This window comes from Sinohyriopsis cumingii, chromosome 17 (assembly GCF_028554795.1).
Source record: "Sinohyriopsis cumingii isolate HCF-2022 chromosome 17, ASM2855479v2, whole genome shotgun sequence".
Classification (NCBI taxonomy): Eukaryota; Metazoa; Mollusca; class Bivalvia; order Unionida; family Unionidae; genus Sinohyriopsis; species Sinohyriopsis cumingii.
In genome coordinates this window covers 8,198,193-8,219,997 of record NC_142977.1, presented here as the reverse complement: position 1 = coordinate 8,219,997, position 21,805 = coordinate 8,198,193, and positions in this window count along the sequence as shown.

Genomic DNA, 21,805 nt, shown 5'->3' with positions numbered 1-21,805 from the left:
AACAAACAACTCTAACATTTTTTTAGCAATAATCCAACACTATAACATCAAACATTTTTTCAAATACCAAACATTTTTTTTCAATTCACACTCTACTTTAAACAGTGCTGACAACGTTGTGAATGAAATTGTGATTTCCATTGTTGGAAGTCATTAGGCCATTGATGGACACTACGTTTCCTAGTTAGAGACAAAAGATAAGCATACTGGTCACAAAACCATCGATCTACTTTCACATCGTTTCTAGAAGAATGACGAGGATCAAAATGAGTCACTAAATGTTCTAAAGAATAGCCCAGGCTGCAATGATGCAGAAAATACACACAGTACTGTCCACACACCAAGGAATATGTGCCTTGTTATTTCACATTATTGAATCGTGTGGTCTGAGCATTTCTTCTCATAAAGTCAATGATATCGTCTTCCAAAAGGGGCAGTCCATACGAATCAAAATATTCCGCACATCCTTCTTGAGGAAAGTAGACGGCTACCCAGTGGGTTCCTGGGAGATGACTGTCGTCCGTGTTGACACGTAAGCTTGATGGTTTTGAGGTGTGCAATGAGGGAGTTCATCTTTAGCACAGACGACAGGATTCCAAGAAGCAGTGTACAAACTGTGGTTCAAAAGGTAATAAAGTTCTCAGGTATCCATTTTTTGTTTTTTTTTCTTCTTCACAGGTAATGATAAGTCATCAATTCGATCCTGACTTTTTGCTTGAAAATGTCTGACAAGTAACCGTTTCTTCACCTTGTCTCCTCACTCTGATCCAACAGAGCTTCGATGCGATGGATCTCTTGAGTTGTTAATGGAGGACAATAATATTCACGCAAGTCTTTATACCACTGTTGTAACACGTCTTCTTCCGAGATGAGACTCCAAGCTTCGTCCAGATATTCGTCCAATTTTTCTTCTTGACTCAGCATCAGGCATTTATCGGGTTGAATTTCACTGGGATGATCGTTATGACATCCATAGCAATCTTTCTTGATCAATTCCTTAATTTTTTTTTTCTGTCAAGACTATAGCATAACAGGAAACTAAATGTGATTCTTGTTCTGGCCATCTAGACTTCATCATGATGACTTCTTCGTCTTTGTCTTGGGGTTCTCCTTCCTCAGGATCTTCAAATTCCATGTCCAAAGAATCCCTAATATACAAACATTGATAAAAGTCTTCCATGACTTCTAATAGTCTGGAATGACTTCTCTCAAACTGTTGGTTTATATAGTATTGTCCAATTCAGCATACAGGATGACGTTCACCGTATTATCTGCGCGTAGATTTTCTGCAAACTGAAATTCCACACGCATCTGGCCGGATTTTATAGGGTGAAAATGTCCTTCTTCGCTGTCTTGACTTACAATTCGTTAGAGAACCGTTTTCGGAAATGGAGTTTCACTGTAACTTTCCCTTTGGAGAATGGAATATTTTGTCCCAGATCTCCTTTTATAGCAATGTTGACAGTGTCTAAATACGACTTACTGACGGGCAAATAGTGAGGATGTACAAATTCACGGTGTACGTGATAGGTGTTTGCACCTTCCTGGTCATTGTTTGTGGTACTATCCACTTTGAAAGGAATGACACGCAGTAACGGAATAGAGGTGTGTCCCACCACGTTGTACTCCACCACATCGGAATACACAAAGATCAAATTAAGTCCTTGGTTCAGTTCTACCGGGTTTCCAAAAGCTCTGTAAAAATCCATATTACTTTTGATCTTGGGGCTCATATTGTTTGCGACCATTTCTGCATGTCCACCCAAAATTTCAAACAAACTACCATTGAACCTGAGGGAAATGTGTCCGTATCTTGAAATTTGATCAGGAGACGATGAGCCACTTTATGGTACTCAATCTTCACACTTTTTTGGCTCTGTTCAGTACTTTGCCAAAGGCTAAGTTGTACCTGTCCGCAATAGTGTCCACCAAATGTTCACCACTAAAATAATAACCTGAAGGAATTTTCAAGGTGTAGATAATGAAGGCTGGATTGCTGGCTGGTCTTGTGTCCCCTAAAAACGCGATTTTGTTGATTTCTTCCTCCAATTGGGCATTCAGGATTTCCACCTCGAAAGTGTTTTGCTTTTCGGTGATGTTTTTGATTTGTGTTGGGTGAATGATTTCCACTAAAGCCACTTCCCAATGGGCTTCGTGATCTAACTGGATGGTCTGAGGTAATTTGACCGTGTAACAGCACAACGTGTTCTTGGGAAACACCTCCATGGAACTGTCACTGGGTAAGGTTAAGTAAAATTGGTTGCTATTGCTCATAATTCCAGAGTTTTGTGGCTCTCCGAGGCGATACTGGAAGTTAGAGGAGTGTCTCCGCCCAAAATGGGGTTGTTGTTGTTGTTGTGGTTGTTGTTGTTCGACTGGTGACTGGCACTGGCACTGGACACAAGGTTCCCGTGGTTCCCGATCGAGGAGAATTTCAGGGAGGGATTAGGAAGCAGGTAACCGATGCAACTGCTCAATACAATGGACCACAAGTGTTTGTCTCCTTGTTGCAAACTCAAATTGGCAATGGATGCACCGATGACACAATACACCACGAAGGTTTGGCTGAAAAAGACGATTTCCGTTTTAGGCACACGTTTTCCATACCACACCCACAAGGGTTGTGTTTGTAAATCTTGCAGAGAAGAATTGGGTGAAGGAGTGATCGCAGTAGCTGAATCTGTGTGAAAGGCATGTTGGTCACTTCTTTTTATAGTGCGAAGCGTCGATGCAAGAATCAAAACTGGGTGGATATCCTTTCCAACGTACTTTGACTTTTTTTACACGTCGTTTGCCCACTTTACGGTTTCTGCGTTTGACAATGCCTTTGATGTCGTACACGTCGTCTTTTTTGGTGACACGACTTGATTTGAAATAAGTACAGGCTAGCGTTTTGTTGAGTACTTAACACCCATGGCTGTCTTGCTGAGCACCTTTTTCCCTCCTTTACCACGCTCGGACAGAAAAATGAGTGTGTGGTGAGACTATTCCCACTCATGTTTAAAGCCTTTCAGTCAGGTTGTTAAGGACTAGTTAGTCCTACACCTGAGTGGCTAAATTTAAAAGTAGTCTGTGAGTACATAAAAGCCTGGGGGATGAGGCTCTCTTTCCTTCCCCAAGAGTAATTAAAAGTCACGCGGTGCGTTATTAAACCAGTGATATATGCTCCATTAGAGCGAACATCACTTTAATTCAAGTAAGCAAGCAAGCAAGTTCGGGTACCGTCTCTAGCACTCTTGATGACACCAACTGTCTGGATTATTTTCTTTCTTGCAAGCCCCTATGTTCCACTTCTGTTTGTGATAATAACTTGTGATACTTCACATTTTCTAAAGTGGAAATCTTTACAAGCCGTACAAAATACAAAACTTATATGACTTTGGCTTTTGACACTTGCACAGACTCTTCACTTTATAAGTGTCACGAGAAAATTGTATATCCAATTTTTACCATTTTCAAAAACACGCACACACTTGCAGCTTGACCAGAAATATGTACATCTTGTTTTGTGGATAAGTCACAGACAAGTCCAAGCATATATAGGTGGTTATGAACGTTAGGAATATCCCCTCATTTTTTCAGAAATATCAAAGCTTGTATGTGCATTTTCCCTTTTCCACTCTATATTAGTGCTTAGATTTGTTCCAAAACAAACAAGAAGAAACGAAACAATTTTGAAGAAAAAACAACTGAATTTTGAATTCAGGTTTCTCTCTGTTTATAATTATTTTCAAGTTGATGGTGCGTGACAGAGTACATTCGCCTACCTTTCCAAAGTGAGAGCCATTTCTTCACATGTCACTGCCTTTGTTAAATTCGGTTTCATTGGTTAGTTATCGTTAATCTTTAATTTTTTGATGCATTTTTTTTTTGATAGAAGATTTAAGGCATTCTAGTGTTGTAACGGTATTTATGTTGTTTAGTCTGTTGATGAAATTATCTATAGCAAAGTGCTTAAGATTTTTTCAGGTTTTTTATTATTTCAAGCCCTACAAAAGGAGACCAAGTTTGTCTTCAAAGAGGATTGAAGCTCTAAATTACACGGGCGTGAAGGAAAACATCGTTATGTTCATTCTAATCATGCTTGCCGTATCTCTTTGTGTTTTAGAGGTCATATTTCTTCTTAAGTAAATACACGCATCAATAGACAGACAGATTGGGTCATCATCCTTGAGTTTCACTGTACTTTCGGTTCTTTACTTCATACAAACCCCAAATTTATTAGTTTGAAAAAAAAGATAACATGCCCTTCAATACTGTAATACATCTGTTCTGACTCTACCGATGTGAGTGTGAGTGTTTATGTTAAAATGTTTAAGTGAGATATAAAAAAAATGGTCAGCTTGAAAACGCGAACCAATACTGTGACGCTCAGTATTTTGATGTGGTAAGAAGAAATGGTACAACACAGACAAAGAGGGCTTGTAAGTTCACATTTCAGTCTGTCTGCACTGTAATGGTAACAACGCAAGAACATAGGGATTATTATGCCACACAGTCCTAGAACAAAACAATGCATCACCCGTTGTAATCCATTTCATTGGCTATACTTATTTTCTTACCGCATTCACTTCGAATTGACTTGAGTAGCTATTCAGACAGTGACGAGAATGGCCATGCTTTACTGGGTCTATCCTATAGGCGATTTATATAAAAATATTTTTTAAAATTAAACTAATGCACGAACAATCGTACCATGGGCGATCCCATGGAAATTGTGTCCGTCTTATTGCAAAATACATCAACATTTAATTTAACCGTGCAGATCGCTAGAACAAACCTCTGATAATATACATTTTGAAAAGTGTTGTGTGACACGGATTGCCATTGTCGCTTGGTGTCTGCTTTCTTGTTCGAAAAGAGATCGTTTCGTTTTGACTATAAAAATTTAATTTGACTAAGTTTTACGCACTACTTGAACTCATACATTTACGTTGTAGGTGTAAGCCGTCGTTCTCAGTTTTCTGGAAGTTCGTTTTTGCGTTTCTCAGATGTGATACTATCTTTTATGGACCGAACGAAATTTCTTTTGGCGTGAATCAGGACTCGTGGTTTTGTGGCATAATTGGAGAGCATTGATGAAAGCTCAGTTAAGTCGTCTTCGAAATTGCTGACACGGATCTGAGCTAACACTTCAGGTTTTGTGTAAGGCGATAGGGTACATCATTGCCTTTTACTTCCTCAATGAAATCGTTTCATCTTATTGCAAAATTATATTTGACTAGCTTTCATACGCAGCAGGTCCCTGTATATAAGGAGAGTGTCTTAGCGTCAGAGTATTCATTCGGCTCTCAAATGATCACGAAGATGGAAGAGTCAGCACAGATCGACCTGCTGGTCAAATATTTGCTAAAAGTCATACGAAAGCATAATTCACAGGTGAAAGTGGCAACAAAACTTACTCTTTTGGTCGTTGATTTGATGAGAGTCATACGAAAGTGTGTGCTAATGAAGTTTGCTATATCTGCAAAGGTAAATGGGTATTTGTCTCCAAAATACCTGCTTCGTCTAAGAAAGAGAGACAAAAGTCAAGATACCTAATATCGTTGTCAGGAGAAAGGACACTGGAATTCAGAGTGCCCTACGAGAAAAGAGAAGAAACAAAAAACAAGACGAAACAGAGAAGATGGATTCAGAAGAAGAAGAAGAAGAAATTGAAGATGATGAAGAACTTGTGCCAGTAAAGACATGGAAATGGAAAAATTGACAATGTGAGCCGATGCGTTGGCCCTGATGTGAAATTTCATACTACCTTCTAAAAGAGAATAGACCAGAAAGAAAACTTAGTGTCTCTTGGTCTTGACATTGTATAATAAGGATGGCGTGTTTTGTTTTTACTCACACTTTATGAAATTGTGCTCTTTCACCTCTCTCTATCCCTCTGGATCATGTTTTAGTTAGAACTGAAATGGAAGGATGTTTTCCTTCACGCACGCTCTTTAGACATGCAAGTCCGTAAACAATAGTCAGTCTATTCATCCATCATTTTTGTGTCTTGATGTTTCCTAAAGCACACACTGATGCCATAAAATAACGGGTTAAATGGGTTTTGTAGTGTTGGGAGTGGGGGGTGGGGTGGGGTGTAGGTGTTTGGCAGAGTTGGTCATTGCAGGTGAGGGCTTAGGTGCTTTCAAAAACTTTTTCTTCTTCACTCTGTGTTGATGGAATATAATGGGTTATTTTCTTCACTCTCTGTTGATAGTATATATAAAGGGTTATTTCTTCACTCCGTGTGGATAGTGTATAATGGTTTTATTCTTCTTCCCTCTGTGGTGTGCGCGCGTGTGTGTCTGTGTGTGTGTGTGTGTGTGTGTGTGTGTGTGTGTGGTGTGTGTGTGTGTGTGTTAGCGTACGTTGTGTAGATCGTATATTTGGTTGTTTGTTTTCTTCCTCCCGAGTGTGGATAGTATATTTGGGGTTTGTATGCGTTAGCGACCTTGTGTGGATAGTATATTTGGGGTTTGTATGCGTTCGCGTACGTTTGTGTGGATAGTTTATTTGGGGTTTGTACTATCTCCCCTCTGTGTTGATAGTATATTTGGGGTTTGTTTTTTCCTCTTCCCTGTGTGTGTGTGTGTGTGTGTGTGTGTGTGTGTGTGTGTTCGCGTACGTTGTGTAGATCGTATATTTGGTTGTTTTTCTTTTTCTTCCTCCCGAGTGTGGATATTATATTTGGGGTTTGTTTTTTCCTCTTCCCTCTGTGTGTGTGTGTGTGTGTGTGCGCGCGCGTGTGTGTGTGTATGTGTCTGCCCGCGTATGTTGTGTGTGTGTGTGTATTGGTCTCTGTTTGTCCCTATAAAACTCACTTTATCCCTATCAGATACACTCTACCTACTTACCTACAGTAGCGCGTATTCAGGTCAGCCACTTGCAACACTGTTGCTATTTATCCCCTAGTGTTCAGTACAGTGACGTCACTGACGCTGGAAAATTTGAGACTATGAATATCGACTTTGGGATTTCCACAGTTTGTAGATATGCACATATACTAGAATTCATAAACAGGAACGTCACTCAAGCTGAGGCTATAAAAAGATAGTGGGATTTTCCAATGGAAAAACCCACAAGTTGGAGCTATAAATAGATAGTGGGATTTCATAGGAATTTCAGGTGTTTATAGATACATAGGTATTTATTCACGATCGTCACAGAACTTGATATTGTAAGTAGTTACTAATTTTATCCATTTTATAGTGTGTGTGTGTGTGTGTGTGTGTGTGTGTGTGTGTGTGTGTGTTCGCGTACGTTGTGTAGATCGTATATTTGGTTGTTTATTTTTCTTCCTCCTGAGTGTGGATAGTATATTTGTGGTTTGTTTTTCCCTCTTCCGTCTCTGTGTGTGTGTGTGTGTGTGTGTGTGTGTGTGTGTGTGTGTGTGTGTCTGCGCGCTTATGGTGTGTGTGTGTGTGTGTGTGTGTGTGTGTGTATTGGTCTCTGTTTGTCCCTATAAAACTCACTTTATCCCTATCAGATACACTTTACCTACCTACTTACCTACAGTAGCGCGTATTCAGGTCAGCCACTTGCAACACTGTTGCCATTTGTCCCCTAGTGTTCAGTACAGTGACGTCACTGACGCTGGAAATTTTGAGACTATAAATATCGACTTGGGGATTTCCACAGTTTGTAGCTATACATATATACTAGAATTCATAAACAGGAACGTCACTCAAGCTGAGGCTATAAAAAGATAGTGGGATTTTCCAAAGGAAAACCCACAAGTTGGAGCTATAAATAGATAGTGGGATTTCATAGGAATTTCAGCTGATTATAGATACATAGGTATTTATCCACGATCGTCACAGAAGTTGATATTGTAAGTAGTTACTAATTTTATCCATTTTAGTCTAAATCATTGTAACTTAATTTTCGGGGATATGTTTATTTTCCTTTAAATTCTGGGACAATTTCGTCATTTTAACGTTACTTTTAGTCACATCCATTTTGTCGTTGAGCATTTCCTTGATTATAGCTATTTATAGCATCATTACAATTATGCAAATTTTTGAACACCCCAGCAAGATTTCAGGTCTTGGTAATGCTTTATATATAAATCCCACGCTTGTACTAGTGTATGTATGTTTCTGTCTCTGTTGTGTTTGACCCTCTACCATCATTGTCCCTAGATAGTCCCACCATGTTCAATTCCCCTTGACACTATACAGATCCACCATGTTCAATTTCCATATGTTAAATTCCCTTGAGGCTATATCCCCCAGGGGTTTCCGTAATGTTAAATTTCCCATTGTCCCTAGACAGTTCCACGATCTGTTCCCCATGTTAAATTTCCCTTTCTCCCTAGACAGTCCCACGATCTATTCCCCATGTTAAATTTCCCATTGTCCCTAGACAGTCCCACGATCTATTCCCCATGTTAAATTCCCATTGTCCCTAGACAGACCCACACTATAGTCTCCTGTTCCATTCCCCTTGTCCCTAGACAAGCCCAAACTCTATTCCCCATGTTCAATTCCCCTTGTCCCTAGACAGACCCAAACTCTATTCCCCCCACGATTTATTCCCATGTTAATTTCCCTTGTCGCTAAACAGACCCACACTATAGTTCCATCTTAAATTCCCCTTGTACGTAAAGTGACCCACGATTTATTCCCATGTTAATTCCCCTTGTACGTAAAGTGGTACACGATTTTTCGCCATGTTAAATTTCCATTGTATGTAAACTCTTCTCATCCATAGACTAGTATCTGTCCTATCGACAACAGTCCACTTGGATCGGACATACATGGGTATGTCCGTCCTGAACATCCTTGTTGACACAAGGGTGGAAGATTGAACGTCGGTCCACATCTTGAGGCTCCGAGAACAGGTGAGTGATTGCACTGAACTGCGTTTATTTATAGGCAGAGGAAGGATTGAAACGGATTGAGTTCATTCACCAATCCAAACACGCGTGACAAAATTCAGTCAGTCCGCATCCAATTCGAAGAGAGCAGTCTGTGACCTCACGTGGTCTATATAGATTCGATAGCGCCTGTGTGCAGTCAATCGATGCGAGACAGTGATTCAACATGACGGAAACTCAGAAAACGATTCACTGGGGTGCACCAGCAGTGGAGACCGCCCAAGGGAACCCGGACTTACTTTCAGAAGAGATACATTGGGATTTTGTGGATTTTCTTACCCCCGCAAGAATTTGTTCCGGAACCTTCGTCTCATTCTTCATTACCGCAAGTGGAGAATTTTAGACAGAGACAGAAAGAAGAATTGGAGAAATTTATGCAACGACAAAAGGAAGCGGAACAAGCTTTTCTCCTACAGCAACAGCAACAGCAACAAGAAGAGGTAAGAAAAAAACAACAACAAGAAGAAGTAGCAGCAAAGAAACAAGAAGGTGAAAATCAAACGGCCACGGTACTGTTGGACATTTTAGCGGAGTTAAGAAGTCTGAAACAAATGTATCAGACTTCTTTATCACGACCGAAGAGAATACGACCTTCCCGAGCTAAACACGCCAACCCTGTGACTAAGCCTATCGTACCACCCTTAGTGATTTCAACCCAATCATCATCATCAGAAGCAGGCCTCGGCCGTGGCAAAGGCTTAAGGCAGTTAAAGTTGATTGCTTAAACTCACCCCTACACCAAAAAAAGGCCCTTTTCAGGGCCACCCACTTGTCTCGAAAAGTGATAGCCTTTCAATTTGCCAATAACTCAAAATTCAACAAAAAAAAAAACATTTACCCTTATAGTACATGTCTGTGTATGAGTGCGTGAGTGTAGCTTCTTATTTAAAATCAAAACTCAAAGACACTTACCTTATATAATTAATGTATTCTTTTCTCCATAGCTACAATCCAATTCACAATTCACAACAGAACACTTTATAAATTACATTCACTTCTTCTGTTTCTTTTTTTTACTCTGTCGTTTTTTTCAATTTTTTCACCGTCACAGTCTTTTCCTTCTCTTCCTCCTTACTTTCTTCCCTTCTTCTTTTCTTCTCCTGTTTCTTTTTCTTCACCTTGCTGCTTTCTTCCTCTGAAGAATCTCTCTCTTCTTCTGAAGAATCCCTCTTTTCTTCCGACTCCTCTTGTTTGTTTTTTGGGCAATCTGGAGACCAATGTCCTTTTTCTTGACAATAATAACAGGTATCTTGACTTTTGTCTTTTCTAGCCCCTGTTTTTGTTCTTTTTTGACGGTCTGGACATTCTGAAGACCAATGCCCTTTCTTCTGACAGATATAGTAAGTATCTTGACTTTTATCTCGAAAGGAAGGAGAGTAGTCCGTCGGCTGGTCTGAAGAGAATTTTCTAATGACCCCTCGCAAAGCTCTGATGAAACGTTCCATCTGGGTAGTCTCTTCCATTGATGTGCTCGGTTTGAGAGTGAAATGAATAGTGAAAGGACAAGACACACACCCTTTTTATATACGCTGGTTTGCCATGACTATAAATTCGTCTATGGTGTTTAAACTTGAGTCATTTGACGTTTTTTCACTCAAGATGAAACGATCCCATTCATTCGAGAAGAAAGAAGAAGAAAGTAAGAGACAGAAACGTGATCTATCGCCTCGTACCAGAGCTGAAGTCTTGGCACAAATTCATGCCAGTGATTTTGAAGAGGACATGAGTGAACCAGAATCCGAACCCTCTAAACCAAGTTCACCACCCTTAGTCAACCCTGAAAAGTACTATTCCATTCGAGAGACTGAAAAGCGCTCCTCTAGAAAATTTAGAACCACGGCTTACACCTACACAGTGAAGTTTAAAGATTTCAAGTCCGACGTACCATTGGAGAAAGCAGAAGGGTTTATCACCGAGATTTGGGATTCTTTGCTCACCGCACTCAAGCGACAATGTCAACCCAAAGAAGACGATCGCTTGACACTATCCATAGATCATGACAGCTTGAAATCCCCTGTTTGGATCGAGTTTAGCAGACCCGCAGAACTAACCCCTTCCAAAGTCATGGACAAGATTCAACACGTATAACAATCTAATGACCAGTTTGACATCACCGATGGTAAAGCCACACTGAAAATGGCCCACGTCTCTCCTCCTCAAGGGACCAGACAACGCAATATGGTGTTAATGGTGAACGACCTTCGCAACACCAAAAAGAGTCTCGTCCAAATTCACAATTCTCAAGACCAGATGTGTTTAGCCCGAGCCATCGTTATGGGACGAACCTATGCCAACAAGAACGACACGGTAGAATGGAAAAGAGCCTGGAAAACTATTCAACGATCCGACCGAGCCAAACAACGAAACGAAGCAGAACTCCTGTTACAACAAGCCGGACTGTCCAAAGACACACCCTGTGGCATTCCTGAGATGCAGAAATTGCAAGATGTCCTAGCTCCACGATACACTTTGAAAGTGCACCCTCAAGAAGTGCGCGGACCTCTGTTGTTTCGAGGGAAAGACTTTAAGGACGGAAAATACATTCATGTCTATTATCATGATGAAGATTTCGATACCATTACCACTATCACTGGATTCCTGGGATACAGTTATTACTGTGAGAAATGTGACTATGGCTATAACAATCGAGAGCAACACAAACATTGCGGATGGAAATGCCCAGGATGTTTGGCCTCTCCACCCTGTCTGAGCGAAGGACAAGAAAGAGTACATTGTCCTGCTTGTCTGCGCACGTTTGTCAGCCCTGCCTGTTACCAACAACATCTGAAGACGCAAGGTTCAAAGCAGAAATGTGCTTGTCAACTGCTGAGACTGTGCCCTACGTGTCGACAAGGCCTACGTACCAACAGTACCAAGATACACGTATGTTATGGAAAAAAAAATATCACATTTGTCACCACATCGTGGACCTGCAACACGAATGCTACGTGCAAAAATACCAACCCCCACCAGAGAAAGAGGACGGTCACAAGAAGAAAGGCAATTTCATCTTTTTTCCATTTCGAATGCATGCAAGAGACTGGCATTCACATTCCTAATTTCTGCGTGGCTCATCGAGCGTGCGAGAAGTGCATTCAAGAACCTATCTTCAGTCATTACCCTCACTGCAGCAAGATTCCCGGAGGGCGTGAAAAAATCTTTCGAGGACCGAACACGTTAGCCGATTTTGCCCAATGGGTCTTAGATCCCATCGACAAGACATGGAGCAAAGAGGACATCGAACGTTACGGAGATTGTCATCGTCATGCCACAGTGATGGCTCACAATTTCTCCGGATACGATGGACAGTTTCTTTTGAGATACTATACGGAACAAGGCAGCGAGCGTCCTAAAGTCACTTTGAACGGAGCCAAAATCATTTTCATGCAAGTGGGACAAGTGCAGTTTAAAGATTCGATGAGCTATTTGGCCATGCCTTTGAGTCGAATGCCTAAAACGTTTGGAATGACAGAAATGGCTAAAGGGTACTTTCCACACTTTTTCAATACTGAAGCCAATCAACATACCGTTCCACCCCATTTGCCTGAGGCTCACTACCCCGACAACATGCGTACCGAGCAACGAGAAGCTTTCTACGCTTGGTACATGACTCACGCCTCCGACCCTTTTTACTTTCAGGAAGAAATGCTAAAGTATTGTCGCTTTCCTGCAGGGCACCCACAATTGTTCACGGAACACATCGACCTGAAAAACATTCGACAATACGAAGGCTTGATCAAGTGTAAAGTTTTGCCTCCCACGAACCTATACCATCCCGTCTTAACTCACCATTGCCAAGGCAAACTGATGTTTCCTTTGTGCCGTACTTGTGCCGAAACGTACAACCAAGACCAACCTTGTCAACACACCCAGGAAGAACGGGCCTTGACGGGAACCTGGGTCAGCATAGAATTGTTCAAAGCTCTGGACATGGGATACCAACTGTTAGAAGTGTACGAAATTTGCCACTTTCCCAACACACAACAATACCACAAGGGTGACCTCAGTCAGAAAGGCATTTTCGCCGACTACGTGGATACCTTTTTGAAACTGAAGCAAGAAGCCAGCGGCTATCCTTCCTGGTGTCACACTTCCGAAGACGAAAAGACATTCAAAGAGAAATACTATGAACAAGAAGGCATCTCTTTAGACCACATCGCAAAAAACGAAGGCAGGCGGTCGTTTCCCAAAGTGACGTTAAATTGCTTGTGGGGTAAAATGGCACAACGACCGTGTTTACCGAAGACGGAATATTTGACAGAACCTTCCCGCTACTTTCAGATGATTCACGACAAAACCAAATACATGAAACACGTGGACGTTGTTCGAGAGGATTTGATCTTGGTCAATTACGAAGAAGATCTGGACTTTGTACAAGACGACCCCTTTGGAAATGTCATCATTGAGGCTTACGTGACAGCTCATGCTCGCTTAAAATTGTACGAAGCTTTAGAACTGTTAGGGGAACGTGTCCTGTACTTCGACATGGACAGTTGCATTTACATCCATCACCCGAGTCAACAGCACCCTGACATCGAAGGAGACGGTTTAGGAGCCTGGACAGACGAGCATCCCGACGACAAGATTCTAAGTTTCGTCAGTGGTGGTCCCAAAAATTACGGCTACGAATACCGGGACCCACAAGGAGAATTGCACACGACGTGTAAAGTGAAAGGATTGACTCTGAATTATCGTACCAGTCGTGTGGTGAACTTTGGGGTATTGAAAGAAGCCTTGCAATCGGGAGAGGATGCAAACTTTAAAGTGACCACCTATCAACCCAACAAGATTGTACGCTTACCCACTCACCACATCGTCAGTCAACCCTTGGAAAAAGTCTATCAAATCGTATACAAGAAGCGAGTGCGACTTTCCAATCATTTCACCTTACCGTATGGACACGTCGGTATTGGTCTGTATATAAAAAGGAACCCTAGGCAAGATCGATAGTTCATTGTGACTACCAAGACCGAGCGAACAAGATGAATACTTTCAGAGAAACACAAAACAAGTTTAGACAGGCACAATTCAAGTGTGGGGCTACTGAAGTGGAATGCGATTGTGAGCCTTGCGACTTCTCAACCTGTGTTAGTGATGGTGCCAGGAGAACCCGTCACCCAGGACGGGACTGTTATGGACAGGCCTGAAAGACCCTTTCGGGAGGACACTTGTGTGACGTTACCCCTATAGAACTGGTCAGAACATTACCCAAAACATGTTGTACAGACACTTGTGTTTACTCCACCTTGATGGTTATCATGTGCCTTTTATCCTTGTACTTAAACCTTTGGCTTTTATGTAGTTTTTTGGCTTTCGTATTCATGTTTGAAACATTCAATAAACGTGTTCTGAAAAAAGTATATAAACTCTCGTCTTGTTTGTTTTCGTGTCACAAGTGACATTCCAGACACTATGGCTACCTGTGCTGTCTCTGCTCCCTCTTCGTCTACTGTCAAAGTCATCGACGAACATTTAGATCGTGCCAGTTGGGAGGCTTTGTATCTTCGCCATCCCTTTAACATGCTCATTGCAGGACCTAGCGGTTCAGGCAAAACCGAATTCGTCAAACGTTTGATCGAACATAAACATCATTTTATCGATCGACCTCCTCAGCTGATCGTGTGGTGTTACAAAGAGTGGCAATCGGCGTACAGCCTCTTGCGAGAAAGTCAAGGCGATTCCATCGTGTTTGTGGAAGGCATTCCTAAAGAAGACGACGGCATCGTCTCTGACTCCCGTCAAACCCATTTGGTCATTTTTGACGACATGTTAGGAGAAGACGAAGGAGAAATTAAACTGTGGTTCACACGCAAAGGGCATCACCGTAATGCCAGTGTCGTTTACATCACGCAAAATTTGTTTCAACAGAGTAAAGCATTTCGCACCATCAGTCTCAATGCGCATTACGTGGTCTTGTTTAAAAGCCCTCGAGATAAATCGCAAGTGCAAGTCTTAGCCAAACAGTTAGGGACACCTTGGCTGACTCATGCGTACGACGATGCCACTCAAACACCACACGCCTATTTACTCGTCGATTTGAAACCTACGACCCCCGAGGATTTGCAATTTCGTGCCCACTTGTTTCACCACTGGTTTGACCCAACTGGCCGATCCCCGCATCGACACTCAAAACAAAACAAATCATTTTGAAACCTGGAGGGAGCGGTACTCTAGGAGGGGTCATCATTCGCTCTCTCTTAAGATGGGATCCTAATGCCCCCAAAGTTATCTCCAAGAAAAAGTCAAACGAAGCTCCAAGAAGAAGAAAAAGACCAGGTCCCCAAGGAGAACTTCTCCAGTGGGGGAACCTCCTCTTACCAGACGCCACCCCGGAAAAACAAAAGAAGCCCCCAGAAAAAGAAAAGTCCACAGAAGAAAACTAGTCGCAAGAGGGGCACTTTCTCCAGGACGCAACTTTACACTCGCAAACCACGACCTGCCACGGCGGTGACTGCGTCTTCGGCAGCCTCACGTTCATCCACTTCTCCGTTGATGACACCCAGAACTGAAGAGTACTTGGAGACGTTGATCACACCAAGAACATCTCCGTTGATGACCCAAAGAAGAACTTCCCCAGTGGCAGGACCCTCCAATTTAGTAGCAGTGGCTGCTGCTCCCAAAGTACCTTCTCCCAAAATCAAAGTCCAAGAAAGATCGGGCATGTTACAAAGTTTACTGGATTTGTCCAAGCAAGAACTGGCTCGATTTAGTCCGTTACGTACCCCTGCACGACGTGTCATGCCTGTCCTCAAACTGATACGACGTAAAGACAACCAGTGGCGACGCGTTCCAGTATAAAAAAGGTCTGTGACCAAGTAGGGGTATCAGTGTTTTTGGTGCTGAAGACTCAAAGATGTCACTCTACAGAAAACATCCCTCTTCTAAACAGCCCCAAGGAAAGAAAAGAAAAGGTCTGACTCCTCGTTTAGTTAAACATGGGGACATGTTATCTGTCCTGTCCAAAGCTTCTCCACCCTTACGAATAAAACTCATTCAATCGGCCTCCAAAGAGGTCATCGATACCGTGTCCGAATGCTGTTTGAACGTCTTGAAAGGCACGATCCCTTTGTCCAAACACCATAAACAATGCTTAGGTAAACATCGTCACTTTCTTTGCCAAATGATTCAAAAGAAAATTTCCATTCGTCAAAAGAAGAAGATGTTGGTCCAACGTGGAGGCATTTTGCCTCTCTTGTTAGGTCCCTTACTGAAAGGAGTCTTGGGAACCATGTTGGGAGGACTTTTGGGAGCAAGATAAAAAGGCCCTTGGAAGTCCCAAGATCTCAGAATTGACCCCTGACAACCCCATGGAAGGACGAAAACTAGCTTTAGTGCCTTACAAACGATGGATGGAATACCATCGGTGGCAAGAACAACGCACCCCGCATTTTCCTCCCAATCCCCATTTGAGCGAGATGTCCCAGTTACAACACGAATTGCAGTCCTTGATGGATCGCCAAGATTTGTCCGAAACAGAAAAATCGCAAAAGTACCGTCCACTCTTGCAACGACTGCAACTCTTTCACCAGAAAGCTTTAGACGAAACAGCTCTACCCACTCTGAAAGATTTTAAGACCTTTATGAAAAGTCCAGCACCATCACCAGTACCAGTACCAGTACCACCACTACCAGTGATCAAGACAGAAAAAGGAGAATAAGAAGAAGAAGAAGGGTTTCAAACTCCACCAGAAAAAGTACGCAAGTTAACAACACCACCTACCTCCAGAATTGGATGGATTAAAAAGATGATGACCACCCCTTCTTCATCACAAGAGAAAAAGAAAGTGAAGACAGAAGTGAAGACAGAAGTGAAACAAGAACCGATATCCCCCGCTCAGACATCCTCCTCTTCAACACCTATTGCCGGTCGCACACGCAAAGCATTGCAATCCAAGAAAGTACTTCAAGAGAAAAAGAGTAGCATCCTGCAAGAGTGGCTGTCTTATTAACACACAAACACAAAAAAATGGGAAAAGTCCTAGCCAGCATTTACTACGATCCCTCTCATCCTGCAGGTTACGCAGGAGTTCACAAATTGTATCGTGCTGCCAAAACTCGACTGAAAAGTCTCCGTTTACCTCAAGTGCAACGATGGTTACAAGAACAAGCTACCTACACTTTACACAAATCCATTCGACGCAAGTTTGCCAGAAGTCGCACCGAGTGGAAGGCATCGATCATCAATGGCAAGCCGATTTAGCCGATGTCTCTCATTTGGCCAGCTACAATCGTGGCTACAAATATTTGTTTTGTGTCATCGACGTCTTTTCCAAATTTGCCTGGGTCGTGCCCTTGACTTCCAAATCGAGCAGCGAGTTAGTGCGAGCCCTGCAACGAGTGTTGAAACAAAGTGGTCGTCACCCTCTTTGATGGCAAACGGACAAAGGTACCGAATTTCTGAACCAAGCTTTCCAAAAAGAATTAAAGAAACGTAAGATTCATTTTTTTTACCACCGAGAATCCCGAAACCAAAGCCAGCATCGTGGAACGTTTTCAACGCACTTTGAAAGAACGCATGTGGAAATATTTTACGCATCACCATACTCTGAATTACATCGACATCTTACCGCACCTGGTGCAAGCGTACAACCAATCTTACCATCGAAGCATCGGACGTGCCCCGCAAGAAGTGACTCCCGACAACGAAGTGCTGGTGTTTGAGCGCCTGTTTGGTACGTCCCCGACGAGGGCTGTCCCCAAGAAAAGTGGAGAGTTGACCGTAGGAGATTGGGTGCGCATTGGCAAAACCAAACGCACTTTCGACAAAGGTTACTTACCTAACTGGACGACCGAATTGTTTCGTGTCACTGGACGAGTACATGGCCGTCATCCTGCCGTCTATAAATTGGAAGACATGAACGGAGAAGTGCTCAAAGGAACGTTTTATTTGCCCGAGTTACAACGTGTCACCAAAAAGGAAGACGACGTGTACGACATCGAACGCATTCTCGAACGCAGAACCCGTAAAGTAGGCAAACGACGTGTCAAGGAAGTCAAAGTACGTTGGAAAGGATATCCACCCAGTTTTGATTCTTGGATCGACGCTTCGCATGTCAGCGACTATAAAAAGAAGTGACCATCATGCCCTTTCACGCAGACGCAGCTACGTCGACCACTCCTTCACCCAGTTCTTCTCTGCAAGATTTACAAAAACAACCCTTGTGGGTGTGGTGAGGAGAACGAGTGCCTAAAACGCAAATCGTCTTTTTCTGCCAAATATTCGTGGTGTATTGTGTCATCGGGGCAGCCATTGACAATTTGAGTTTGCAACAAGGAGACAAACAATTGTGGACCATTTTATTGAGCAGTTGCATCGGTTACCTGCTTCCTAATCCCTCCCTGAAATTCGCTTCGAACGGGAACCACGGGAACCTTGTGTCCAGTGCCAGTGCCAGTCACCACTCCAACAACAACCACAACCAGAACCCCATTTTGGGCGGAGACACGCCTCTGACGTCCAGTAACCCCTCGGACAGCCACAGAACTCTGGAATTATGAGTCACCAAAACCAATTTTACTTAACCTTACCCAGTGACAGTTCCATGGAGGTGTTTCCCAAGAACACGTTGTGCTGTTACACGGACAAATTACCTCAGACCATCCCCTTAGATCACGAAGCCCATTGGGAAGTGGCATTAGTAGAAATCATTCACCCGACCCAAGTCCTCAATGTCCTTCCCAATCAACATTTTTTTGATGTCGAAGTTCATGACGAACAATTGCAACAGTACTTGGATACCTATGGCAAATATGACAAGAAAACCCTTGGCACAAAAGATCAAAAGTACACCATCTATCACTTGTTCATTCCTCCAGGCTATTATTTTAGTGGTCAACATTTGGTGAGCACCATAACCTCCAGATTTAATGTCGTGTTTCTGAAAGCTTTGGAGAGTGTCAAAAAAAGTGTCACCATGGAATACAACAAAGCAGCTTGTCGCTTCTTGATGAAATTTGACGGGAGAAAAATCTTGTCCATTTTATTTTGTCCTGAATTGTTTGACATGTTGGGCGGAGATATGGACATGAGAATGGCCATGCTCAAGAAAAACGAATTACCAATCGTTTACGACAACGAGTCTTTTAGCAAGTTCTTTCGTGCCCCGGTAGAACTGAACCAAGGACTGAATTTGTTGTTTGTGTACTCCGATGTGGTGGAGTACAACGTGGTGGGACACACCTCCGCACCGTTACTGCGTGTCATTCCTTTGAAAGTGGATTCTGCCACGGTCACTGACGAGGAACGTGGAAACACTTATCACGTTCACCGCGAATTTGTCCATCCTCACTATTTGTCTGTCAGCAAGTCGTATTTGGACACGGTCAACATTGCTATAAAAGGAGATCTGGGACAAAATATTTCATTCACCAAAGGAAAAGTCACGGTGAAACTCCATTTTCGAAAACGGTTCTATCACGACTCGTAAGTCATGTATCCAGTGTACCGAGGGGTTGCTCGAAAGCGAGGACACGGTTTAATAGATATGTTAAAATCGGCCTTTCGTTCGGTGGCCCCGGTGTTGAAACCGATGGTGACACGCGGATTGCACGCCTTGAAAGATGCGGCACTGACACAAGGCAAAGAATTTCTCCAAAATGTCATCATCGACAAACAAAACCCTAAAGAAGCCTTCATGAGGGCATGCAAAAATGTCTTGCTGCAAAAGGGCAAAGACCTTTTGGACCGACGCGAAACACCTATAAATGCCCTGCACGCTACCGAGTCAAGCATTCAGCAAGGACAAGGCAGAAAGAGACGACGAAGAAAACACCCTTTCACCAGACTTCACACGTCTAAAGCGAGAAAGACAAAGAAAAGAAGAACCGTTCGAGACTTAGATGTTTTCGATTATTGAGACACAGAACAAAATGATGCACCGAGAGTCCTGTGCTTGTTCCAAGTCGGAACTGGATCTCTTTGCCATGCCCCCTACCATGATGACGATGCAAGAATCCCAATGGGTGGAATTTCATCCCGTCTCCTCTTTGACGGATTCCGCTCCCATCGAGTTTGAAATCAAAGGACAACACGAAGATTACATTGATCTGAATAGCAGTTACCTGTGTTTGAAAGTGAAAGTGAGCAAAACGGACAACACCAATCCAGGAGGCGATGCTAGAGTTTCTCCTGTCAACAATTTCATGCATTCCTTGTTCAGCGAAGTGGACTTGTACTTGAATAACAAACTGGTCAGCAGCAGCATGGATACTTACCCATATCGTGCCTACTTGGAAAATCTCTTGACGTACGGAAAAGAAGCCAAGGATACTCATCTGGATGCTTGCGTGGTATGGAAACCTGACACGGCAGGTGTAGGCACGTTTAGCGACACAGTCCTGACAGAAGATGACAATCCTCACAATGTGGGGTGTAACGACCGTCGTAAGAAAATTCTGCAAGGGCGAAGTTTAGAACTGATGGATCGTTTGCATTTGGACATGTGGTTACAAGAAAAGTATTTGCTGAACGGGGTGGATATCCGTCTGAGACTGAATCGTAGCAGTGCCGCTTTCCATTTGATGGCCCATGCCAACGAATAGAAAACTATCATTCAAGAAGCCCGACTTTACGTGCGTCATGTGGAAGTGTTACCTAACGTGGGAAACGACGTCAGTCAGACGTTGAGCAGAACGACCGCCAAGTATCCGATACGACGCGTAGAAGTGAAAACGTTCACCATTGCCGCTGGACAGCGATCTATGATCGAAGATCATCTGTTCCAAGGACAGTTACTCAAGCGTTTGATTGTTGGTATCGTCAGGAATTCAGCCTTCAACGGAACCCACGATCAAAATCCTTTTGAGTTTCAACATTACAATGTGTCCAAGATCGAAGTCAGTCGCGACGGCAAGACCTTGTGTACCCGACCCTTTGAGCCCAACTTTGGTGTCGCAAAGAATTATTTGAGATCGTACTTGTCCCTGTACGAAGCCACGGGACAGTTAGGAACCAACACCAGTCACGGTATTTCGTACGACGATTATGCAGGAGGCTATGCTTTGTGGGGTTTTGATTTCACTCCAGACCAAGGCAGCGACGAGGGACATTTCCACCCTATAAAATCAGGCCAGATTCGTGTGCAACTTCAGTTTGCAAATCCACCTCCAGATCACACAGTGAACGTCCTCCTGTATGCAGAATTCGACAATACCATAGAAATCAACAGTTTGAGAGAAGTCATTCTAGACTATTAGAAGCCATGGAAGACTGTTATCCCTCTTTGCCTAGTGGAGAAACTTTAGACATGAAATGTGAGGAGACCGTGGAAGGAGAATCCCAAGACAAAGACGAAAAGGACATCATGATCAAGTCGAGATGTCCAGAACAAGAACAGCAATTGGTCTCCTACTGTGCTACATACGTGGCAGACACAGTTACGATATCGATGAAGCATGATTACTATGAATGTCAAAACATCAGTCAAGAAAACATTCAACGAATATCTGGACGAAGCTTGGAGTCTGTTTAAAGAAGACGTGTTACGTTGGTGGTATAACGACTTGCGTGAACATTTCTGTCCTCCATTAACGACTCAAGAAATCCATTACATCAAAGCCCTCTTTGACAAATTCAAAGAGAAAGTCGAGATCAAAATTGATCACTTATTATCAGCAAAAGAACATTAAGTGACTTATTTTGATCATGATTTTTCTAGAAACGATGAGAAAGTAAATCGTTGATTTTGTGACTAGTATGCTTATTTTGTTGTCTTCAGCTAGGAAACGTAGTGTCCATCCATGACTCAATGACTTGCAACAGTGGAAATCACAATTTCATTCACAACGTTACCATCCCTGTTTAAAGTAGAGTGTAAATTGAAAAAAATGTTTGTCATTTGAAAAAAATGTTTGATGTTATATTGTTGGATTATTGTTAAAAAATGCTAGAGTTCTTGGTTAATGTTAAGTGACTTTGAATAAAAAATGTTGTGTTTTGAAAAA